The sequence below is a fragment of the Macaca mulatta genome, chromosome X (assembly GCF_049350105.2).
Source record: "Macaca mulatta isolate MMU2019108-1 chromosome X, T2T-MMU8v2.0, whole genome shotgun sequence".
Taxonomy (NCBI): domain Eukaryota; kingdom Metazoa; phylum Chordata; class Mammalia; order Primates; family Cercopithecidae; genus Macaca; species Macaca mulatta.
This window is the reverse complement of record NC_133426.1, coordinates 141426387-141438952: the sequence shown is the minus strand read 5'-3', so window position 1 is coordinate 141438952 and position 12566 is coordinate 141426387.

Below are 12566 nucleotides of genomic sequence, written 5' to 3'. Positions count from 1 at the left end.
CAGCAATGGCGGACGCCCTTCCCCTCACCAAACTCCAGCATCCCAGGTCAATCTCAGACTGCTGCTGTGCTGGCAGAGAGAATTTCAAGCCGGTGGATCTTAGTTTGTTGAGCTCAGTGGGGGTGGGACCTGCCCAGCCAGACCACTTGGCTCCCTGGCTTCTGCACCCCTTTTCCGGAGGAGTGAATGGTCCTGCCTCACTGGCATTCCAGGCGCCACTGGGGTATGGAAAAAAAGAACTCCTGCAGGCCCGGCGCGGTGGCTCACGCCTGTAATCCCAGCACTTTGGGAGGCTGAGGCAGGCGGATCATGAGGTCAGGAGATCAAGACCATCCTGGCTAACACAGTGAAACGCCATCTCTACTAAAAAATACAAAAAATTAGCCAGTCCTGGTGGCAGGCACCTGGAGTCCCAGCTACTTGGGTGGCTGAGCCGAGAGAATGCCCTGAACCCGGGAGGCGGAGCTTGCAGTGAGCTTAGATCCCACCACTGCACTCCAGCCTGGGCGACAGTACGAGACTCCGTCAAAACAAAACAAAACAAAACAAACATAAAACTCCTGCAGCTAGTTGGGTGTCTGCTCAAATGGCTGCGCAGTTTTGTGCTTGAAACCCAGGGCCCTGGTAGGGTGGGCACCGGAGGGATTCTCGTGGTGTGTGGGTTGTGAAGACTGTGGGACAAGTGCAGTGTCTGTGCTGGAGTTCCTCAGGCTTAGTCCCTCAGGCTTCCCTTGGGTAGGGGTGAAAATTCCCCGACCTCTTGCACTTCCTGGGAGAGGCAATGCCCCACCCTGCTTCGGCTCGCCCTCCCTGTGCTGCACCCACTGTCCAACCAGTCCCAATGAAATGAACTGGGTACCTCAGTTGGAAATGCAGAAATCACCCACCTTCTGCGTTGATCTCACTGGGAGCCACACGTGGGCGCTGTTTCTATTCGGCCATCTTGCCAGCAATCGAGATTTATTTTTATAATGAATTAGTTCACACAATTATGGGGTCTGGCAAGGTGAAAGATCTGCAGTGTGAGTAGACAACCTGGAGGCCCAGGAGAGCTGATAATTTAGTTCCAGTCCAAAGGCCCGCAGGCTGGAGACTTAGGGAGAGTTAATGTTTCAGGCCAGTGGCAGAAAAAAAGTCAATGTCCCAGATTGAAGATCATCACGCAGGAAGAATTCTCTCTTACTCAGGGAACGGTCAACTTTTTTGTCCTATTCGGGCTTTCAACTGTTGAATGAGGCCCACTCACATTAAAAAGGGCAATCTGCTTTACTCAGCCTACTGATTTAGATACTATTCTCATGCAGGGACACCCTACAGGCTGGGTGCAGTGGCTCACACCTGTAATCCCAGGGCTATGTGAGGCTGAGGTAGGAGGATCACTTGAGCCCAGGAATTCGAGACCAGCCTGAGCAACAGGGCAAGACCGTGTCCATACAAAAAAGTTAAATTAGCCAGAAGTGTTGGCATGCACCTGTAATTCTACCTGCTTGGGAGACTGAAATGGGAGGATTGCTTCCTCCTGGGAGGCTGTGGCTGCAGTAAGCTATAGTTATACTACAGCACTCCAGCCTAGGCAACAGAGCAAGAGCAAGACCCTATCTCTGTATTAAAATACACACACACACCTTTGCAGACACCCTAGAATAATGCTTGACCAAACCCTCTTGACTCCATGGCCTAGTCAACTGACACATAGAACTATTGCCTAAAAATGATTTGAACATCACTGACCTAGTGATGAGAAATGTGAAGCCAGCGAGCAGTAGGTCTTTGATCTTCAAATCTTCCTTATTGAATTTATTTTGCTGTTTGAGTTTAGGTGCCAGCCTTCATTCCCTTGTGGAGGCTGCAGAGGAGAATCAGTTTCCTAGTTTTGTGTAGCTTCTAGAGGTCACCACATTCCTTGGCTCATGACTGACCCACTTTCTCTATCTTCAAAGGCATAGGTTTAGCCTTTCTCATATCAAATCACTCTGACACAAATTTCCCTGCCTCCCATGTTTATTTATAAGGATCCTTGTGATTATATTGGGCCCACCTGGATAATCCAGGATGCTCGCTCCTTCTCAAAGTCAGCTGATTAGCAATCTTAATTACACCTACAACCTTAATTCTTCAGTTAACGAAAAAAAACAAACTCTAAAAGATTTTAAAGAGACTTATTCTAAGCCAACATGAGTGATTGGGGCCCAGGAAGACACACAAATCCAAGCAGGCTTGAGTAAGTGGTCATGAGGCAGTTAGGTCACAACTCTGTTTCATATATTTCAGGGAAGTAGAAGTTACAGGCAAAGTCGTAAATCAAAACATGGAGTTTATACATTGGTTTGGCCCAAAAAAGCTGGATATTTTGAAGTGGGGGTTTACAGGTCATAGGTGGCCTCTGAGATTCGTTAACTTGCAGTTAGTTAAAGGAGTAAAGCTCTGTCTAAAACTTGGGGGTCAACAGAAAGGAATGTTTTAAGATAAGGATGCTATGTCGCAAGATCGATGACCAGCAACTGCAATTTAACCTTTGACTTGCGTAGCCTTAGGTCTTGTTTATAATTGGGTATCTTAGTCATAAAGAGTCTGTTTTGTCAGTGTTATGATCTCTATTTTAACATTAATGCTGGTCAGTTGTTGTGCCTAAGCTCCAAAAGGGTGGGGGTATAACAAGACATGTTCAATCTCACTTCTTGTCATGGCCAGGAATTCACTCTTTAAGATTTTTGCCGGAGGTCCCCTTAGCCAAGAGGCAGTCCCTTCAGTCGGTGAAGGGACTTTGGATTCTTTTAGCTTACACCTCCTTACCATGTAATATATTCACGGATGTTGAGAGTTACAAAATGGGTATCTTTGGGGGTCCGTTATTCTGCCTGCCACAATATTCATGCCAGGGACATCTGAAAGAGCCTCTCCCTTCACACTACTGACCTGTTTCCAGAGTGACATTGGCTCCCTGGCTCAGGGCCATTTTCTGGCATCTGGGCCCTTCTACAATAGAGCCTTCCGGTAACAGAGCCTTCCGTACTTAGCCAGTGTTATCTTCTCAGAATTTCTTCTTTTACTGGTTTTCTTGCCTAGAAAGTGGTTCTTGCAGCCAGGTGTGATGGCTCACACCTGTAATCCCAGCACTTTGGGAGGCCAAGGCGGGTTGGTCACGTGAGGTCACGAGTTTGAGACCAGCCTGGCCAACATGGCAAAACTCCGTCTCTACTAAAAATACAAAAACTTAGCCGGGCATGGTGGTGGGCACCTGTAATCCCAGCTAGTTGGGAGGCTGAGGCAGGAGAATTGTTTGAACCCAGGAGGCGGAGGTTGCAATGAGCTGAGATAGCGCCATTGCACTCCAGCCTGGGTGACAGAGTAAGACTCTGTCAAGAAAGAAAAAGGAAGGAAGGAAGGAAGGAAGGAAGGAAGGAAGGAAGGAAGGAAGGAAGGAAGGAAGGAAGGAAGGAGAGGGAGGGAGGGAGGGAGGGGGAGAGAGAGAGAGAGAGAGAAAGAGAAAGAAAGAAAGAAAGAAAGAAAGAAAGAAAGAAAGAAAGAAAGAAAGAAAGAAAGAAAGAAAGAAAGAAAGAAAGAAAGAAAGGAAGGAAGAAAGGAAGAAAGAAAGAAAGGAAAAGAAGGAAAGAGAAAGTGGTCCTTGCTTTTTGGGCTCAGATTATAGAACCAGCCAACCCACCTGAGGTCAGCTTCTCATTATTGAATGGCACATTGAACTTCTAAATAGCTTTTATACACTTCAGGGCCTTTGCAATTACTATTCCCTTTGCTTGGAATGCTCTTCCCCCAGATTTTCTTTTCTTCTTTTTAATTTTTATTTTTTAGAGACAGGGTCTGATATGGTTAGGTTTTGTGTCTCCACCGAAATCTTATCTTGAATTGTAATCCTCATAAGCCCCACATGCTAAAGGAGAGACCAAGTGGAGGTAATTGGATCATGGGAGTGGTTTCCCCCATGCTGTTCTTGTGATAGTGAGTGAGTCTCATGAGATCTGATGGTTTTATAAGGGGCTCTTCCCCCTTCAGTTGGCACCTCTCCTTCCTGCTGCCTTGTGAAGAAGGTGCCTTGCTTCCTCTTTGCCTTCCACCATGATTTTAAGTTTCCTGAGGCCTCCTCAGCCATGCAGAACTGTGAGTCAAACCTCTTTTCTTTATAAATTACCTAGTCTTGGGTATAGCAGTGTGAAAACTGACTAATACAGGGTCTCACTGTGTCCCCAGGCTGGAACGCAGTGGCCAGATCATGGCTCATTGCAGCCACAATCTTGTAGGCTCAAGCGATCCTCCTGCCTCAGCCTCCTGAATAGCTGGGATTACAGGCATGTGCCACCACACCCGGCTAATTTTTTATTTTTTGTAGAGAGCAGGTCTCACTACGTTGCCCAGGCTGGTCTCAAACTCCAGAGCTCAAGTAATCCTCCCACCTCAGCCTCCTGAGAAGCTGGGATTACAGGTGTGAACCACCACAGGACCCCCAGGTTTTCTTACAGCTTCCTCACTTCCTTCAGTCTTTTCTCCACTGCTTCACAGAACACCATATCATAAATGGCATGTCTCTATCCTACTTGATCTCTGACTCCTTATTCTGCTTTATTTTTCTTAGTATTTACTATGACCTCGCATCTAGGACTAAGCCTGCCACCTGCTAGGTGCACAATAAATATTTGTTTGTGTCAACAAAAAGAGTCAAACTGTAAAATATTTGAAGAGATTTATTCTGAGCCAAATATGAGTGACCATGGCCTGTGACACAGCCCCCAGGAGATCCTGAGAACATGTGCCCAAGGTGGTCAGGGTGCAGCTTGATTGTATATATTATTTTTGTTTTTTTGAGACGGAGTCTCGCTCTGTCGCCCAGGCTGGAGTGCAGTGGCGCGATCTTGGCTCACTGCAAGCTCCTCCCCCCAGTTTCACGCCATTCTCCTGCCTCAGCCTCCTGAGTAGCTGGGATTACAGGTGCCCGCCACCATGCCCAGCTAATTTTTTTGTATTTTTTAGTAGAGACGGGGTTTCACCGTGTTAGCCAGGATGGTCTCCATCTTCTGACCTGGTGATCCGCCTGCCTTGGCCTCCCAAAGTGCTGGGATTACAGGCATGAGCCACCGTGCCTGGCCGATTGTATACATTTTAGGGAGGCCCAAGACTTCAATCAAATACATTTAAGATGTACATTGATTTGATCCAGAAAGGTGGGACAACTCAAAGCAGGCAGGCGGGCTTTCAGGTTATAGGTAAATTTAAAACTTTCTGTTTGACAATTGGTTGAGTTCATCTGAAGACCTGGGATCAACAGAAAGGAAATGCCTGAGATGTGATAAGAGGTTGTGGAGACCAAAGTTTTATCATGCAGATGAAGCCTCCAGGTAGCAGGCTTCAAAGAGAATAGATTGTAAACGCTTTTTTTTTTTTTTTTTTTTTTTTAAATTGAGACAGAGTCTCACTCTGTCACCCAGGCTGGAGTGCAGTGACGCAATCTCCGCTCACTGCAACCTCTGCCTCCCGGGCTCAGACGATTCTCCTGCCTCAGCCTCCGGAGTAGCTGGGACTACAGGTACCGGCCACTACGCCCGGCTTATTTTTTGTATTTTTAGTAGAGACCGGGTTTCACTGTGTTAGCCAGGATGGTCTCCATCTCCTAACCTCGTGATCCGCCTGTCTTGGCCTCCCAAAGTGCTGGGATTACAGGCGTGAGCCACCGCTCCTGGTCTCAACCTTGTATTATAAAAGAGAAAAATATTTATTTTCAAAGTGGTTTCCACAGTTGTTCAGGAGAATCCCCACTTTTGCATTCAGTGTTGATGGGCTCTTACAAATAGTTTATATACCTACAATTTGTTTTCGTATTTGTGGGCACAAACATATCACTGTGAAAAACAACATCTCTCAAATTTTGAAGAGCTCTTTGAAAGTTTTACTCTTCATATTCTGGGTGATATTTAGACTTAGTAACTGATGAAATAAAAATTAGCCATTTATAAGGACCAGAACTATCCAGGTATTTAAGAGAAACTAGGAATATTTCAATTGATATAATTAGAGCTGGGCGGAATCCTGAAATACCATCTCAAATTTAGGAAAGAAACTGAGGACCATCTAGAGGAGACACGTTGGCCACAGTCACCCAGAGCATTTGCAGAAACTGGCCTCCAAATTTCTACTTTACTGTAGAAGGGAATCGGTTTAAAGCTTATGGACAAACTCTTATCAGAGTTTCTAAAGTTAGATGATTTTTGAAACTTCAGGCACTGCTTCTGTTGAACAGATTTTCATTTTTAGATAATAGCTACCTTACAAAATAACATTTATTTATTTATTATTTTATTTATTTATTTTAAGATAGGGTCTTGCTCTGTCACCCAGGCTGGAGTGCAGTGGCACAATCTCAGCTCACTGCAACTTCTACCTCCTAGGCTCAAGTGATTTTTTCCATCTCAGCCCCCTGAATAGCTGGGACCACAAGTGCGCACCACCACACCCAGTTAATTTTTGTTGTTTTTGTTGTTGTTGTTGTTGTTGTTTTGTTTTGTTTCTGAGATGGGGTCTTCCTCTGTTGCCCAGGCTGGAGTGCAGTGGCTCGATCTCTGCTCACTGCAACCTCTGCCTCCCAGGTTCAAGCAATTTTCCTGCCTCAGCCTCCTGAGTAGCTGGGATTACAGGTGTGCACCACCATGCCCGGCTAAATTTTTTTTGTTTTTAGTAGAGACGGAGTCTCGGCATGTTGGTCAGGCTGGTCTCGAACTCCTGACCTCATGATCCGCCAGCCTCGGCCTCCCAAAGTGCTGGGATTACAGGCATGAGCCATCGCGCCTGGCCTAATTTTTGTATTTGTTATAGAGATGGGGTTTCACCATGTTGCCCAGGCTGCTCTCCAACTCCTGACCTCAAGCGATCCTCCTGCCTTGGCTTCCCAAAGTGCTAGGATTACAGGCGTGAACCACCTTGCCCAGTCAATAACTTTTTAAAAGGAACCTATACAAATAATTTTAGAGAAACACAAATACCTGGGCTCAACAACTGTCAGGGTGACAGCAAAGCCGTTCTGGTCTTGTCCAGGATTTAAATGCCTGTTCTCAAACAAATACATCCATTCCAAATGACATTCTAGGGTTTTTAGATACAACTTCTCATAGAGATATGATGACCAATAAGAAATCACTTCTCAGCTGGGCGCGGTGGCTCACTGCTGTAATCCCAGCATTTTGGGAAGCCGAAGTGGGCAGATCACCAGAGGTCAGGAGTTCGAGAACAGCCTGGCCAACATGGCAAAACCCCATCTCTACTAAAATTACAAAAATTAGCTGGGCGTGGTGGCGTGTGCCTATAATCCCAACTACTCAGGAGGCTGAGAGAGAAGAATTGCTTGAACCCAAGAGGCGGAGGTTGCAGTGAGCTGAGGTTGCGCCACTGCACTCCAGCCTGGGCAACGGAGCGAGACTCTGTCTCAAAAAAAAAAAAAACATTAGTAAAAGAAAAAAAGAAATCACTTCTCAATGCCTGTCACATTTTGTGAGTGCTGTCTGTGTAGCTTCACCAGTGTGGGTTGTAACTCTGGGTCTGATACTTAAGAGCTGTTAAGATTTTGAACAAGTGACCTTTCTGAGCTATTAGACTTTCAGAAGTTTGTAGCTTTTATTACAATACTGTTATCATTATTAGTATCATAAATTCCCACAGAAAATGTGGATAAGTAGCTGTTCTTATAGGATTCTTATGGTAATTAAATAAAATAATGCACTTTAAAAATAACTTAACACTTCAACATGTAGTAATCTGTAAACGGTACTGTTAGTAGCAGCAGTAGCAGTAGTATTGCGGTGTCACATCTAATGTGAAAGTTAAGTTACCAAGTCAGCACGTCAAGCCGAAAATCACATTAAAATTATTCTTGGCCAGATGCGGTGGCTCACGCCTGTAATCCCAACACTTTGGGAGGCCGAGGCGGGCGAATCACGAGGTCAGGAGTTCGAGACCACCCTAGCCAACATGGCGAAACCCCGTCTCTACTAAAAATACAAAAATTAGCTAGGTGTGGTGGCGGGAGCCTGTAAACCCAGCTACTCAGGAGGGTGAGGTAGGAGAATCACTTGAACCCGGGAGGCAGAAGTTGCAGTGAGCTGAAATCACGCCACTGCACTCCAGCCTGGGTGACAGAGTAAGACTCTGTCTCAAAAAAAAAAAAAAGCATTAAAAAAATATATATTATATATATATTATATATATATTATATATAATATATTATATATATATTATATTATATATATATAAAAATATATATATTATATATATATTAGCAGGCCGGGTGCAGTGGCTCATGCCTGTAATCCCAGCACTTTGGGGGGCCAAGGCAGACAGATCACTTGAGGTCAGGAGTTCAAGACCAGCCTGGCCAACATAGCAAAACACCGTCTCTACTAAAAAATACAAAAAATCAGCCAGGTGTGGTGGCAGGCACCTGTAGTCCCAGCTACTTTGGAGGCTGAGGCAGGAGAATCACTTGAACCTGGGAGGCAGAGGTTGCAGTGAGCCTAAATTGCTCCATTGCACTCCAGCCTGGGTGACAGAATGAGACTCTGTCTCAGGAAAAAAAAAAAAATCTTGAAAGGACTGGGCAGAGTGGCTCATGCCTGTAATCCCAGCATTTTGGGAGGCCAAGGCAGGCGGACCACTTGAGGCCAGCAGTTCGAGACCAGCCTGGCCAACATGGTAAAAGCCTGTCTCTACTAAAAATACAAAAATTAACCGGGTGTGGTGGTGTATGCCAGTAATCCCAGCTACTTGGAAGGCTGAGGGATGAGGATTGCTTGAAAACCCAGGAGGCAGAGGTTGCAGTGAGCCAAGATGGCACCATTGCACTCCAGCCTGGGCAACAGAGCAAGACTCTGTCTCCAAAAAAAAAAAAAAAAATATATATATATATATGTATATACACATATATGTGTGTGTGTGTATGTATATATATATAAAATTCTTGAAAGTTCCAGTAATTTCCCATAAAGTATACTATCCATGCCCTTGCATATATGCTGTCCAACTGATCTACTCCTGTCTCATGGTTATTCTGTAGCATATACTTACTAAATGGAATGGCAGATGGATTTGCTTTTTCTATTTCTTTCATATTCCCGTATTGGGGGAGCATACCCACACAGTTAAATCTGCGTAAATTAAATGCACTAAATGGGACACCACTGATTTATTAGTACAGACGGCCCTCTGTATCGGTGGGTTATGCCTCCGTGGATTCAACCAACTACAAATCAAAGATATTTGAAAAAAAACACCTGTGCTGAACATGTACAGATTTTGTTGTTGTTGTTGTTGTCATTATTCCCTAAACAATGCAGTGTAACAAGTATTTACATAGCATTTACATTTTATTGGGTATTATAAGTAATCTAGAGATGGTTTATATAAAGAAGGATGTGCATCAGTTATATGCAAATACTATGCCATTTTATATCAGAGACTTGAGCATCTGAGAATTTTGGTATCCATGAGGGTCCTAGAGCCAATCCTCTGTAGATGCAGAGGGACGACTGTATCTAATGTGAGCCCTACCCTTTGCTACTTTCTTGAGACAAAAGGCTCAAAGTTTTTAAAATGCTGACCTTGAGATTCATTTATATTGAAACCACAGAATTTTAGAGTTGGAAAGGATCTTGAAGGAGTTGATCAATGCGTGGGGTGGCAGAATATCAGAGTTCCAGATGTGACTGTGGTACTTACAAGCTGGATGAGCCACTTAACCCCTCGGCCTTTCATATGCTCACAGGTAAAATGATGGGAAGGCCCATGCTGCCTGACTTCCAAAGCTGTGCAGGAAATTCCACAAGATAGTAATTATGACAATAAAGATGTCGAAAAACCAACTTTCAACAAGTTGAGTTGAAAAGATCTAAATGGCTTTTATTAATGATTCATGAATTGGGCACCATCCCATCCGTAAAATAGAAGGAATTCCAATGAGCAGAGCAGAGAAGGTTGGTTTTATAGGCAGAAAAATGGTGAAGAAGCAAAAATGGAGAATGAAAAGTAGATTGTTCATTGTTTGTTACTTATTTTTATTTTTATTTATTTATTTATTTTTAATGATAGAGTCTCACTCTGTCACCCAGGCTGGAATGCAGTGGTGTGATCACAGCTCACTGCAGCCTCATCCTCCTGGGATCAAGCGATCCTCCCACCTCAGTCTCGTAAGTAGCTGGGACCACCGGCATGCATTACTGCACTCAGCTAATTTTTTAGTTTTTTGTAGAGACAGGGTCTCCTTATGTTGCCCAGGCTGGTCTGGAACTCCTGGGCTCAATCTTCCCACCTTGGCCTCCCAAAGTGCTGGGATTACAGGTGTGAGCCACCACACCCAGCAAATTGTTCATTTCAAAGTTACTTTCCTTACAGGGTTAGAATAGAGGGGACTTCATTATCATACGGGCTCAGATAAACTGGGCCCCTTCTGATTGGCCACTGTGAATGTCTTATTTTTTGGAAAGTTGGCTCATTTTAAAGTTCAGTTTGATTACATGGCACCTAGAACTAGTGACTCCATTCTGGTTTGGTTTGCTCTGTTGGGCCTAGTCCAGGAGCTCAGTCGAAAACAATGGCCTCCCACAATTTTTATTTAAGAAGATAATAACAATTGTTAATGCTTACTGGAGGCTATTTCATTTAACTCTCACAGTAGTCTTGAGCGACGTAGTTTCCATAATTAACCCCAGTTTGTACATGGAGAACCTGAGACACCAAGATGTATGTCAATGCACTTTGAAAACTCAAGCCCGAATTAGCTGGGCGTGGTGGCAGGCACCTGTCATCCCAGCTACTTGGGAGGCTGAGGCAGGAGAATCGCTTGAACTTGGGAGGCAGAGGCCGCATTGACCCGAGATCATGCCACTACACTCCAGACTGGGTGACAGAGCAAGATTCCATCTCAAAAAAAAAAAAAAAAAAAGGAAAGAAAAAAGAAAAACAAAACTCAAGCCTGGTGGCCAGGCGCAGTGGCTCACGCCTATAATCCCAACACTTTGGGAGGCTGAGGTTGGTGGATCACCTAAGATCAGGAGTTCGAGACCAGCCTGATCCATCTCTACTAAAAATACAAAAATTAGCTGGGCCTGGTGTCATGTGCCTATAGTCTCAGCTACTCAGGAGGCTGAGACAGGAAAATTGCTTGAACCTGGAAGGCAGAGGTTGCAGTGAGCCAAGATCCCACCACTGCACTCCAGCCTGGGTGAAAGAGTGAGACTCTGTCATAAAAAAAAAAAAAAAAAAAGAGAGAGAGAGAACTCAAGCCCTATGCAAGTATGGAGATTGATTGGGATGAGGCTGTTGAGGGATAGAAATACAAATGTGACTTTGGGGAAGTCACATCCCCGAACTGGGGTTAATTTTCTCATCTGTGAAATGAAGAAGTTGAACTCTTTGAAAGTACATTCAAAACTCCAAGAGTCTAAATAGAAAAGTTGAATGTGGTTCATTGTCCATACACTATAAATAAGTAATTTCATGAACAAATTCTAATAAATTTACTTGTCAAGCTCTCTACAGCAACTCTATTAAGTTCACATGTTGAAGCCTGCATGGCATTTCACCCATTGCCAAGTTGCCCCTTTCTTTTATGTTTATTTGAAGCGTGAATGCTTCAAAGTGTTCTGAATATTTTCTCCTTACAGTGCAATAAAAGGACCAAGGAACATTCCCAGCAAAGCCTGCTTATAATTTATAATGCCAGATTATAATTTAATAATACATCTGTGGCTCCTTTGGCCTGCTTGACTGAAATTTTTAATGTGCATTTTTTCTGTAAGGCAAACAGAATACATTCGTTTTCCCATGTTTCAGCTGTAAATATATTTTAATACTTTAAAAAATTTTAGAAAGAAGGAAGGAAGGAGGAAAAGAAGGAAGGAAAGGAAGGGAGAAAAGAGAAAAAGGAAAGAAGGAACGAAGGGAGGGAGGGAGAGAGGGAGGGAGGAAGGAAGGAAAAGAGAGTCACATCTCTGCTCTAATCCATTCCCAGTATTTTTCACTCCTAGATGCTTCCTTCTGCCCTTGTTCACCTGCTTTCAAATTTTTCCATAGTTTGTTCATTCCACAGGTATTTATGAGGTCATACCACTTACCAGGCAACAGGCATTTTTCTAAGAACTGGAGATACAGCAATGAGGAAAACAGAGGCCCAACCTTGGTTGTAAGTTCCATGTACACGTACTTTCATTTCCCTTCACCTTTTTTTTTTTTTTTTTTGGCTTAACATTATATCTTAAGCATTTTTCCATGTGTTTGCCCTGAAAGAATGTGGACAAAAAGAATAAAATAGGCTTTGTTGTTAGAGGGAATTAGTAAGTTAATAAAACATTTGTTGATTCCACTGAAAGCATTAAAGTAGTAACAAAATAATTTTTACAAAAGTAAAGAAGAATGCAACATTTGTGCAGTCCTGCTGGGAGAGAGATTTGAAGATGATAATAATAATCACTGTTTTTTGGCCAGGTGTGGGGGCTCAGGCTTGTAATCCCAGCACTTTGGGAGACCAAGACAGGAGGATTACCTGAGTCCAGGAGTTCGAGACCAACCTGGCCAAA